At 40.2% G+C, this 13,056-nt stretch overlaps 1 protein-coding gene across 1 annotated transcript in view; it reads right to left on the bottom strand.

The window, feature by feature from the left end:
- Positions 1–13,056, bottom strand: part of DPP10 (dipeptidyl peptidase like 10) — a 676,003-nt gene that overhangs the window by 365,900 nt on the left and 297,047 nt on the right. The window lies entirely within an intron of this gene.

Below are 13,056 nucleotides of genomic sequence, written 5' to 3'. Positions count from 1 at the left end.
AGAAGAATAGTGAGTATCAGAATCTAGTCTTGGTAGAGGGACGTGCACTCACTCCCTCTTGCGAGAGCAGCAGAATCACAACTAGCTGCTGAACAATCACTGACAGGAAGACACTGGAACTCACCAAAAAAGATACTCCACATCCAAAGACAAAGGAGAAGCCACAATGAGATGGTAGGAGGGGCGCAATCACAATAAAATCAAATCCCATAACCGTTGGGTGGGTCACTCACAAACTGAAGAACAAGTATACCACAGAAGTCCACCCACTGGAGTGAAGGTTCTGAGCCCTATGTCAGGCTTCCCAACCTGGGGGTCCAGCAACTTTGAAGGCTAGTGGGATCTGATTGCAGGACTTTGACAGGACAGGGGGAAACAGAGACTCCATGCTTAGAGGCTACACACAAAGTAGTGTGCACATCAGGACCCAGGAGAAGGAGCAGTGACCCCATAGAAGACTGAACCAGACGTACCTGCTGGTATTGAAGGGTCTCCTGCAGAGGTGGGGGGCAGCTGTGGCTCACAGTGGGGACAAGGACACTGGCAGCAGAAGTTCTGGGAAGTACTCCTTGGCATGAGCCCTCCTGAGTCCACCATTAGCCCCAGCAAAGAGCCTGTAGGCTCCAGTGCTGGGTAGCCTCATTCCAAACAACCAGTAGGAAGCGAACTCAGCCTCACCCAGGAGACAAACACATTAAAGTTTTACTGAGCTCTGCTCACCAAAGCAACACCCAGCTCTACCCACCACCAGTCCCTCACATCAGGAAGCTTGCACAAGCCTCTTACATAGCCTCATCCACCAGAGGGCAGGCAGCAGAAGAAAGAAGAACTACAATCCTGCAGCCTGTGGAATGAAAACCAGATTCACAGAAAGATAGACAAAATGAAAAGTCAGAGGAATATGTACCAGGTGAAAGAGCAAAATGAAACCCCAGAAAAACAACTAAAAGAAGTGGAGATAGGCAACATTCCAGAAAAAGAATTCAGAATAATGATAGTGAAGATGATCCAGGACCTCGGAAAAAGAATGGAGGCAAAGATCGAGAAGATGCAAGATATGTTTAACAAAGACCTAGAAGACTTAAAGAACAAATAAACAGAGATGAACAGTACAATAACTGAAATGAAAAATACACTAGATGGAATCAATAGCAGAATAACTGAGGCAGAAGAACAGATAAATGACCTGGAAAACAGAATGGTGGAAATCACTGCTGTGGAACAGAATAAAGAAACAAGAATGAAAAGAAATGAAAACAGCCTAAACGACCTCTGGGACAACATTAAATGCACCAACATTCACATTATAGGGGTCCCAGAAGGAGAAGAGAGAGAAAGGACCCAAGAAAATATTTGAACAGATTGTAGTTGAAAACGTCTCTAACATGGGAAAGGAAATAGCCACCCAAGTCCAGGAAGCTCAGAGAGTCCCAGGAAGGATAAACCCAAAGAGAAACATGCCAAGACACGTAGTAATCAAATTGACAAAAATTAAAGACAAAGAAAAATTATTAAAAGCAACAAGGGAAAAATGACAAATAACATACAAGAGATGTCCCATAAGGTTAACAGCTGATTTCTCAGCAGAAACTCTACAAGCCAGAAGGGAGTGGCACGATATATTTAAAGTGATGAAAGGGAAGAACCTACAACCAAGATTATTCTAGCCGGCAAGGATCTCATTCAGATTCGATAGAGAAATCAAAAGCTTTACAGAGAAGTGAAAGCTAAGAGAATTCAGTACCATCAAACCACCTCTACAACAAATGCTAAAAGAACTTCTCTAAGTGGGAAACACAAGAGAAGAAAAAGGCCTACAAAAACAAACCCAAAATAATTAAGAAAATGGTAATAGGAACATACATATCGATAATTACCTTAAATGTGAATGGATTAAATGCTCCAACCAAAAGACACTGAATGACACAAAAGGCTCGCTGAATGGATACAAAAACAGGACCCATATTTATGCTGTCTACAAGAGATCCACTTCAGACCTAGGGACACATGCAGACTGAAAGTGAGGGTATGGAAAAAGCTATTCCATGCAAATGGAAATCAAAAGAAAGCTGGAGTAGCAATACTCATATCTGATAAAATAGACTTTGAAATAAAGAATGTTACAAGAGACAAGGATGGACACTATGTAATGATCAAGGGATCAATCCAAGAAGAAGATATAACAATTATAAATATACATCCACCCAACATTGGAGCATTTCAATGCATCAGGCAAATGCTAACAACTATAAAAGAGGAAATGGACAGTAACACAATAATAGTGGGGGACTTTAACACCTCACTTACACCAATGGACAGATCATCCAGACAGAAAATTAATAAGGAAACACAAGCTTTAAATGACACAATAGACCAAATAGATTTAATTGATATTTATAGGACATTCCATCCAAAAACAGCAGATTACACTTTCTTCTCAAGTGCACACGAAACATTCTCCAGGATGGATCATACCTTGGGTCACAAATCAAGCCTCGGTAAATTTAAGAAAACTGAAATCATATCAAGCATCTTTTCAGACCACAACACTATGAGATTAGAAATAAATTACAGGGGAAAAAACGTAAAAAACACAAACACATGGTGGATAAAGAATGCGTTACAATATAACCAAGAGATCACTGAAGAAATCAAAGAGGAAATCAAAAAATACCTAGAGACAAATGACAACGAAAACATGATGATCCAAAACCTATGGGAGGCAGCAAAAGCAGTTCTAAGAGGGAAGTTTATAGCAATACCATCCTACCTCAAGAAACAAGAAAAATCTCAAAAAAGCAATCTAACCTTACACTTAAAGGAACTAGAGAAAGAAGAACAAACAAAACCCAAAGTTAGTAGAAGGAAAGAAATCATAAAGATCAGAGCAAAAATAAAAGAAACAGAAAGAAAGAATAGCAAAGATCAATAAAACTAAAAGCTGATTCTTTAATAAGATAAACAAAATTGATAAACCTTTAGCCAGACTCATCAAGGAAAAGAGCGAGAGGACTCAAATCAATAAAATTGGAAATGATAAAGGAGAAGTTACTACGGACACTGCACAAATACAAAGCATCATAAGAGACTACTACAAGCAACTCTATGACAATAAAATGAACAACATGGAAGAAATGGACAAATTCTTAGACAGGTATAACCTTCCAAGACTGAACCAGGAAGAAATAGAAAATATGAACTGACCAATCACAGGTAACGAAACTGTGATTAAAAATCTTCAAACAAACAAAAGTCCAGGACCAGATAGCTTCACAGGTGAATTCTGTCAAACATTTAGAGAAGAGCTGACACCCATCCTTCTCAAACTCTTCCAAAAAGTTGCAGAGGAAGGAACACTCCCAAACTCATTCTATGAGGCCACCATCACCCTGATACCAAAACCAGGCAAAGATACTAAAAAAAGAGAAAATTACAGACCAATATCACTGATGAATATAGATACAAAAATCCTCAATAAAATACTAGCAAACAGAATCCAACAACACATTAAAAGGATCATACACCATGATCAAGTGGGATTTATCCCAGGGATGCAAGGATTCTTCAATATATGCAAATCCATCAATGTGATACACCATATTAACAAACTGAAAAATAAAAACCATATAATCATCTCAACAGATGCAGAAAAAGCTTTTGACAAAATTCAACACTGACTTATGATAAAAGCCCTCCAGAAAGTGGGCATAGAGAGAACCTACCTCAACATAATAAAGGCCATATACAACAAACCCACAGCAAACATCATTCTCAATGGTGAAAAACTGAAAGCATTTCTTCTAATATCAGGAACAAGACAAGGATGTCCAATCTCACCACTACTATGCAACATATTTTTGTAAGTCCTAGCCACAGCACTCAGAGAAGAAAAAGAAATAAAAGGAATACAAATTGGAAAAGAAGAATTAACAACTGTCACTGTTTGCAGATGGCATGATACTATATATAGATAATCCTAAAGATGCCACCAGAAAACTACTAGAGCTAATCAATGAATTTGGTAAAGTTACAGGATACAAAATTAATGCACAGAAATCACTTGCATTCCTATACACTAACAATGAAAGATCAGAAGGAGAAATTAAGGAAACAATCTCATTTACCACTGCAACAAAAAGAATAACATATCTAGGAATAAACCTACCTAAGGAGGTAAAAGACCTATACTCAGAAAAGTATAAGACACTGATGAAAGAAATCAAAGATGAAAAAACAGATGGAGAGATATACCATGTTCTTGGATTGGAAGAACCAATATTGTGAAAATGACTATATTACACAAAACAATCTACAGATTCAATGCAATCCCTATCAAATCACCAGTGGCATTTTTTACAGAACTAGAACAAAAAATCTTAAAATTTGTATGGAGACACAAAAGACCCCGAATAGCCAAAGCAATCTTGAGGGAAAAAAGCGGAGCTGAAGGAATCAGACTCCCTGGCTTCAGACTATACTACAAAGGTACAGTAATAAAGACAATATGGTACTGGCACAAAAACAGACATACAGATGAATGGAACAGGATAGAAAGCCCAGAGATAAACCCACGTACATATAGTCAACTAATCTATGACAAAAGAGGCAAGGATATACAATGGAGAAAAGACAGTCTCTTCAATAAGTGGTGCTGGGAAAACTGGACAGCTACATGTAAAAGAATGAAATAAGAACACTCCCTAACACCATACTCAAAAATAAACTCAAAATGGTTTAAGACCTAAATGTAAGACCGGACGCTATAAAACTCTTAGAGGAAAACATACGAAGAACACTCTTTGACATAAATCACAGCAAGATTTTTTGGACCCACGTCCTTGAGTGATGGAAATAAAAACAAAAATAAACAAATGGGACCTAATGAAACTTAAAAGCTTTTGCACAGCAATGGAAACTATAAACAAGATGAAAAGACAACTCTCAGAATGGGAGAAAATAGTTGCAAACGAATCAACAGACAAAGCATTAATCTCCAAAATATATAAACAGCTCATGCAGGTCAATATTAAAAAAAGAAACAACCCAATCCAAAAATGGGCAGAAGACCTAAACAGACATTTCTCCAAAGAAGACATACAGATGGCCAAGAGGCACATGAAAAGCTGCTCAACATCACTAATTATTAGAGAAATGCAAATCAAAACTACAATAAGGTATCACCTCACCCGGTTAGAACGGGCATCATCAGAAAATCTACAAACAACAAATGTTGGAGAGGGTGTGGAGAAAATGGAACCCTCTTGCACTGTCGGTGGCAATGTAAATTGATACAGCCACTATGGAGAACAGTATGGAGGTTCCTTAAAAAACTAAAAATAGAATGACCATATGACCCAGCAATCCCACTACTGGGCATGTACCCAGAGAAAACCATAATTCAAAAAGACACATGCACCCCAATGTTCATTGCAGCACTCTTTACAATAGGCAGGTCATGGAAGCAACCTAAATGCCCATCGACAGACAAATGGATAAAGAAGATGTGGTACATATATACAATGGAATACTACTCAGTCATTAAAAGGAACGAAATTGGGTCATTTGTAGAGACATGGATGGACCTAGAGACTGTCATACCGAGTGAAGTAAGTCAGAAAGAGAAAAACAAATAGCGTACATTAACACATATATGTGGAACCTAGAAAAATGCTACAGATGAACAGCTTTGCAAGGTAGAAATAGAGACACAGATGTAGAGAACAAACATATGGACACCAAGTGGGGAAAGCAGGGGGTGGGTGGTGGGATGAACTGGGAGATTGGGATTGACATATATACACTAATATGTATAAAATAGATAACTAATAAGAACCTGCTGTATAAAAAAATAAATCAAAAAATGTCAAATCAAAAATAAAATAATAGGGCTTCCCTGGTGGCGCAGTGGTTGAGAAGCTGCCTGCCAATGCAGGTGACACGGGTTTGAGCCCTGGTCTGGGAAGATCCCACATGCTGTGGAGCAACTGGGCCCGTGAGCCACAACTACTGAGCCTGCGCGTCTGGAGCCTGTGCTCCGCAACAAGAGAGGCCGCGACAGTGAGAGGCCCGCGCACCGCGATGAAGAGTGGCCCCCGCTCGCCACAACTAGAGAAAGCCCTCGCACAGAAACGAAGACCCAACACAGCCAAAAAATAATAATAATAATAAATAAATTAAAAGATAACAGCAACATTGCCAAAAAAAAAAAGATTAGAAATATATTTTAAAAATAAATAAATAAATAAAATAAAATAATAATCCTTAAGCCAATTATAAAATATACAGAGTTGAATGCCAGTTGAAGAACAGATGTCAAAATCAACAAAGCACAGTGTGGTAGGCACTTCAACAAAGCCTCTCAAAGATTCCCACTTCCCTGTGTTCATGACTTCGTGTAATGCCCTGTTCTTGAGTGTGAACTAGACCTAGAGATTGTGAGTCTCTAGGTCTAGTTCACACTCAAGAACAGGGCACTAAAATATGGCAAAATATGGCAAAAGTGATATTATTTCTGAGATTAAGATTAAAAAATTCAGTGGCTTCCATCTAAAAAATAAATAAATTAAATTAAATAAGAAGAGTCTAGTCTCTCCTGATTTTTTAATGACTTATTTCATCTGTGATTAGGTTTGAGTTTTGTGGACATATTATGCACATGTGTACCTGAGCGTGTGTGTATTTATACTTTATCTTCATTGCCACCAATGCTCTTATACTTCTGCTTTTCTTCTTTAGCATCAACGTAAATTTTCCCTAGGCTTTCCAAGTTTCTGAGGAAATTTCAACCTTTTATAACAAAGGTAGATACCTCCTCAGGATAATAATTGAAATTTAAGAAAATGGATGGTGAAGAGAGGTAAACTGTAATCAACATTCCCCCTATGGGCTGGGTACTTTCCATATATAGGTCATCTCTTTAATATCACAACCTCTTTTAGGAAGATAATATTACCACCATTCTATTGATCAGGAAACAAACCTACAGAGATTTAGTAACCTGCCCTTAGTTATACTGATAATTAATGAAGATACCAACATTGAACTACATTTCTACAAGAATATCTATGCTTTAGTGTTGCATTATAATGTTTCAAGCTTCTGTATAAATTAGTAATTATATAAATAGTTAGAAAGCCGAATTTTAGAAAACTAAGGTTTAAGTATATAGCCTTTTCAATTTTTCATAAATATAATACTATTTATATTATTCTATCATCTCAAATGTTAATTTCACTATAAAAATTATTAGCACTATAGATGGGACTACTTTAAGTTTATTACAGGAGGGACTTCCCTGGTGGTCCAGTGGTTAAGACTCCATGCTTCCATTACAGGGGGCATGGGTTCAATCCCTGGTCAGGGAACTAAGATCCCACGTGCCGCAGGGCAGCCAAAAAAATAAAAAGAAAACAATCACACCTAAAAAATAATAACAATAAATTCTAAATTAAAAAGTCTATTATAGAAAGGAACTTTGGCAACAATCTTCAAAAACTGAAATAACTTAAATTTCTTTATTATTGATACATCAAATAAGAGTAGATGTTTAGTATCATTTGGGAAATATTAATATTCCTAGACATATTCGATTTAGAAAAAAATGTTTCCATTAAATATTTATCAATCTCTGTTCTGAAGAATACTAGCTCTGCAAAATGTAACTTGGTGCTCCAAATGATGGGTTTCATGATCATAAAAGTTCAGGATCACTGCATTATCATTCCAATCTTAGACATTTCAAAATGCATTTTAAAGAAACTGAAAATTTCCTGATAGACAAAGATCTGTATGGATTGCTATTTTTCCACATTAGCTTGTAATGCATAGGTCTATTATTTCTTTAGAGGAAGAAAATAATTCAATCTGGGAGTTGCAGATGAACATCTTGGTGATATTCATCCCAAACAATGTTTTTCATACTTTTAAATTAGTAGTTATTTAAATAGTTAGCAAAGGTGAATTTTTTAAAAATAAGGTTAACCATAGTTACCAATAATGGAATTTTGCATCAAGTCTCTTAAGGAGCAAATTAAATATGAAATAAACTAATTGGGGAAACCATAGTGTTTGATTCATGGCAAACTCAAAACCTATGAATATATCAACTAAATAACCAAAATGTTCTGCTCATTGTTTCACACTTCCCATTTCAATACATTTAGCATTTCCTCAAATCTTAAAACATAATTTCCCATAGTTGAGCAAGAATATTCAACTATTGTCATTAACCCTTATATTATATACACTAACATTTTAACACAGGACAATTGATTTCAATAGCTTTTGTTCCCCTCAGTGTGGAAAATTTACTAGATCTTTTTAAATGTGGCATTTCCACTTCCTTTATCTGTTCTCATTTTTAGTCATATTTTAATATATAGTTTTATTGCAAAGTTCACATTGCTCAAGATAACCATATTCTTTAAAGAAATAATCAACAGCATTATTTGCAGAGCTAAAGGAGTTAACTGCTGAATTTATGAATGCGTGTTACTGCAACCTAGAAAGAGTCAAGTGCAATTTCTTTTATACATGACAGGGAAAAGGTACAGCAAATATTAAGCAATATCTATTACATTTATATGTATATTTTTTCCTTGGATCTTTTCTCCTCTAAGATGGGGCCAAAAACATTGTTCCCAGGTGTACTGCATTGGTGATTGTCCTCTTGAGAAGTATAAAAGGATAACTAGAGCACGGGATGGTTCAAGAGAAGACCACAGAGTGCTTAGTAAGGTGGTGGGTAGGAGCACATACATACCTTTTCCCCTTGAGATTGTGAAAAATAACACCTGTGCACTGATCAACACTGCCTTTAGACAAAGGCCACTTTAACCCCTGCACTTTGTAGGACTTCTCTATCCCTCTTCAAGCCACACTCCCACTCATGGGGCAAGGAATCCGTATGGCCAAGGGGATGCCATAGTTATCTATTGGTAATATACACACCTGGAGTTCTATATTTGCCCAGGACTCTAGAAATTTTTACCTAATCCCTATTCCAGAGCCTGCGAGAGTTCATTCCTTGGGTCTTTCCTCCTTAGGATTGATTGAACTACCTGTGTGGACATCTCTGGGACGACAAATAGCAGGGGATAACTGTTTGTAGGAGCATGTAAACATTCTCCACATACAGGCTGGGGTATCCACACATATTTGTTTGAGCCTCCTCAAGGCACTAAGGAAACAGGTTGGACACAGGGCCAGATGCCAGGTGCTGGTTCTCCTGTGCCACGGAGACTTGGTGCAGAAATCTAGAGTCAGATAATTCTCAATTCAAGCCTGACTTTCCAGATGGTTAGGGAGATATCTTTGCCCAGGTAGCAGGTTGGACTGTATTTTATTTAACAGTCCATTAGCATCTCTCTTTCTATTCTTAGTCTGATCCCAAAGACATTATGACTGGTCCTGTTCTGATTGGAACCATGTACAAGCCTCTGTGTCCTTGTCTTTTGAAGTAAAAGGCTGACTCAAGAGTTCATGAGGGAAACGTGAAGATGGAGAAACAAAGAATAGCTGTTGGGCTGGGGAACTGGTAACAATTTAGACTATAAACCCACCACATAGCAGAATCACCAAACTCACAGTTCCCTGAAAGGTATAGATAAAGGCCTGACACAGATTCCCAAGTTGTTTTTACAGGAAGTAGATCCCCACCAGATGAAAACTGCTGACCACAAGCACATAGACCCTAGACTGGTTGGAAGCTGAAGGTTGATGATGCTGTCTCCCAATTACCTCACCACCAACCAATCAGAAGAATGTCCATGAGCTGATCATGCCCTGCTCCTTGAACCATTACTATGATACTCCTCACTACCCCCTCCAGGACAGGACACACATTCTTGAGGGCATTAGCCCACTGTAGCCCCCTTTGCCTGGCAAAGTAATAAAGCTATTCTTTTCTGCTTCGCCCAAAACTCTGTCTCCAAGATTCAATTGGGTGCTGGTGTACAGAGGCCAGGATTCAGCAATATGATCACAGCACTCTGGTTAATGAGAAGAGTCACATTGTATCATGTGACTCATTGGAGAGGAATGTGAGTAGAACTGGACAGGCAAAGTGGTCTGGAGGTTTAACAGTGAGGACCTGATGGAAGCTGAAGTCATGACTCAGGAACTCTGTAGAAACATCATTAGTCAAGGGCAGGCTGAGCAGAAAAGAGAACACCACAAGTTTCTATTCAATGCAGTTGGGTGAGGTCAATCTGGGCTCTACCAGTTTAGGAACTCAGCCATTAAGATCAACAGAGAGAGCAGCAACCACAGGGAAATAGCATAAAAACGTCTGAGTCCAGAGATGCCAGAGGGCATTACAATGCGTGAATATTATCTTAGCAGCATGAGGTTAGGAAATCAACGCTTCCCCAGATGCGATTTTATGATGAGAATCAACAGATGGGGGCTCGCTATGAGACTGAGCATGTTTAACCATGGGAGTCAGAATTACCTAAAGGGAAGCTGAATCTAGTGCATTATAGGTTAATGCAGTAGATTAGACATAAATAGACCAAAATAAAGTATGTTTTCCCACTACACAGAGGTGATGACTCACAAGGATGACCAAATCAGTTAAAGGAAAAAAAAATTACGTTTTCTCTATATATTTAAAGAGAAGTATTAACAATTTTGTGATATCACTGCTCATGGATAAATATTTGTTTAGAAATCACTCTTACACTGAAGGAGCTTCTAGATGGCGGAAGAGTAAGACGCGGAGATCACCTTCCTCCCCACAAATACACCAGAAATACATCTACATGTGGAACACCTCCTACAGAACACCTAATGAACGCTGGCAGAAGACGTCAGACCTCCCAAAAGACAAGAAACTCCCCACGTACCTGGGTAGGGCAAAAGAAAAAAGAAATAACAGAGACAAAAGAATAGGGACGGGACCTGCACCAGGGGGAGGGAGCTGTGAAGGAGGAAAGGTTTCCACACACTAGGAGCCCCTTCGCGGGCCGAGACTGCGGGTGGCGGAGGGGGGAAGCTTCGGAGCCACGGAGGAGAGCGCAGCCACAGGGGTGCGGAGGGCAAAGCGGAGAGATTCCCGCACAGAGGCTCGGCGCCGAGCAGCGCTCACCAGCCCGAGAGGCTTGTCTGCTCCCCCGCCGGGGCGGGCGGGGCTGGGAGCTGAGGCTCGGGCTTCGGTCGGATCGCAGGGAGAGGACTGGGGCTGGCGGCGTGAACACAGCCTGAAGGGGTTAGTGCACCACAGCTAGCCGGGAGGGAGTCCGGGAAAAAGTCTGCAGCTGCCGAACAGGCAAGAGACTTTTTCTTACCTCTTTGTTTCCTGGTGCGCGAGGAGAGGGGATTCAGAGCGCCGCCTAAACGAGCTCCAGAGACGGGTGCGAGCCGTGGCGATCAGCGCGGACCCCAGAGACGGGCATGAGACGCTAAGGCTGCCGCTGCCGCCACCAAGAAGCCTGTGTGCGAGCACAGGTCACTCTCCACACCGCCCCTCCCGGGAGCCGGTGCAGCCCGCCACTGCCAGGCTCCCGTGACCCAGGGACAACTTCCCCGGGAGAACACACGGCGCGCCTCGGGCTGCTGCAACGTCACGACGCCTCTGCCGCCGCAGGCTCGCCCCGCCTCCTCCGCACCGCTCCCTCCCCCCCGGCCTGAGTGAGCCAGAGCCCCCGAAGCAGCTGCTCCTTTAACCCTGTCCTGTCTGGGCAGGGAACAGACGCCCTCAGGCGACCTACACGCAGAGGCGGGTCCAAATCCAAAGCTGAACCCCGGGAGCTGTGCGAACAAAGAAGAGAAAGGGAAATTTCTCCCAGCAGCCTCAGGAGCAGCGGATTAAAGCTCCACAATCAACTTGATGTACCCTGCAGCTATGGAATACCTGAATAGACAACGAATCATCCCAAATTGAGGAGGTGGACTTTGGGAGCAACGATATATATATTTTTTCTCTTTTTAACTTTTTGTGAGTGTGTATGTGTATGCTTCTGTGTGTGATTTTGTCTGTATAGCTTTGCTTTTACCATTTGTCCTATGGTTCTGTCTGTCCCTTTTCGGTTTTTTTAGTGTAGTTTTCAGCACTTGTTATCATTGATGGATTTGTTTTTTGGTTTGGTTGTTCCCTTATTTCTTTTTTTTAAAATTACATAAAAAATTTTTTTAAATGATTATTTTTTGTTTTTTATTTTAATAACTTTTATTTTATTTTATTTTATTTTACTTTATCTTTCTTTATTTTTTTTTTCCTCCCTTCTATTCTGAGCCGTGTGGATGACAGGCTCTTGGTGCTCCAGCCAGGCATCAGGGCTGTGCATCTGAGGTGGGAGAGCCAAGATCAGGACATTGGCCCACCAGAGACCTCCCAGCTCCACGTAATATCAAACAGTGAAAATCTCCCGGAGATCTCCATCTCAATGCCAAGATCCAGCTCCACTCAACGACCAGCAAGCTACAGTGCTGGACACCCTATTCCAAACAGCCAGCAAGACAGTAACAAAACCCCACCCATTAGCAGAGAGGCTGCCTAAAATAATAATAAGGTCACAGACACCCGAAAACACACCACCAGACATGGACCTGCCCACCAGAAAGACAAGATCCAGCCTCATCCACCAGAACACAGGCACTAGCCCCCTCCACCAGGAAGCCTACACAACCCACTGAAACAAACTTAGCCACTGGGGGCAGACACCAAAAACAATGGGAACTATGAACCTGCAGACTGCGAAAAGGAGACCCCAAACACAGTAAGTTAAGCAAAATGAGAAGACAGAGAAACACACAGCAGGTGAAGGAGCAAGGTAAAAACCCACCAGACCTAACAAATGAAGAGGAAATAGGCAGTCTACCTGAAAAAGAATTCAGGATAATGATAGTAAAGATGATCCAAAATCTTGGAAATAGAATGGAGAAAATACAGGAAACGTTTAACAAGGACCTAGAAGAACTAAAGAGCAAAGAAACAATCATGAACAACACAATATATGAAATTAAAAATTCTCTAGAAGGGATCAATAGCAGAATAACTGAGGCAGAAGAACGGATAAGTGACCTGGAAGATAAAACAGTGGAAATAACTACTGCAGA

This window comes from Balaenoptera borealis (genome assembly GCF_965194805.1).
Source record: "Balaenoptera borealis genome assembly, chromosome: 6".
Lineage (NCBI taxonomy): Eukaryota > Metazoa > Chordata > Mammalia > Artiodactyla > Balaenopteridae > Balaenoptera > Balaenoptera borealis.
The sequence above is the reverse complement of the archived record's forward strand: the minus strand, read 5'-3'. Positions and strand labels throughout refer to the sequence as shown.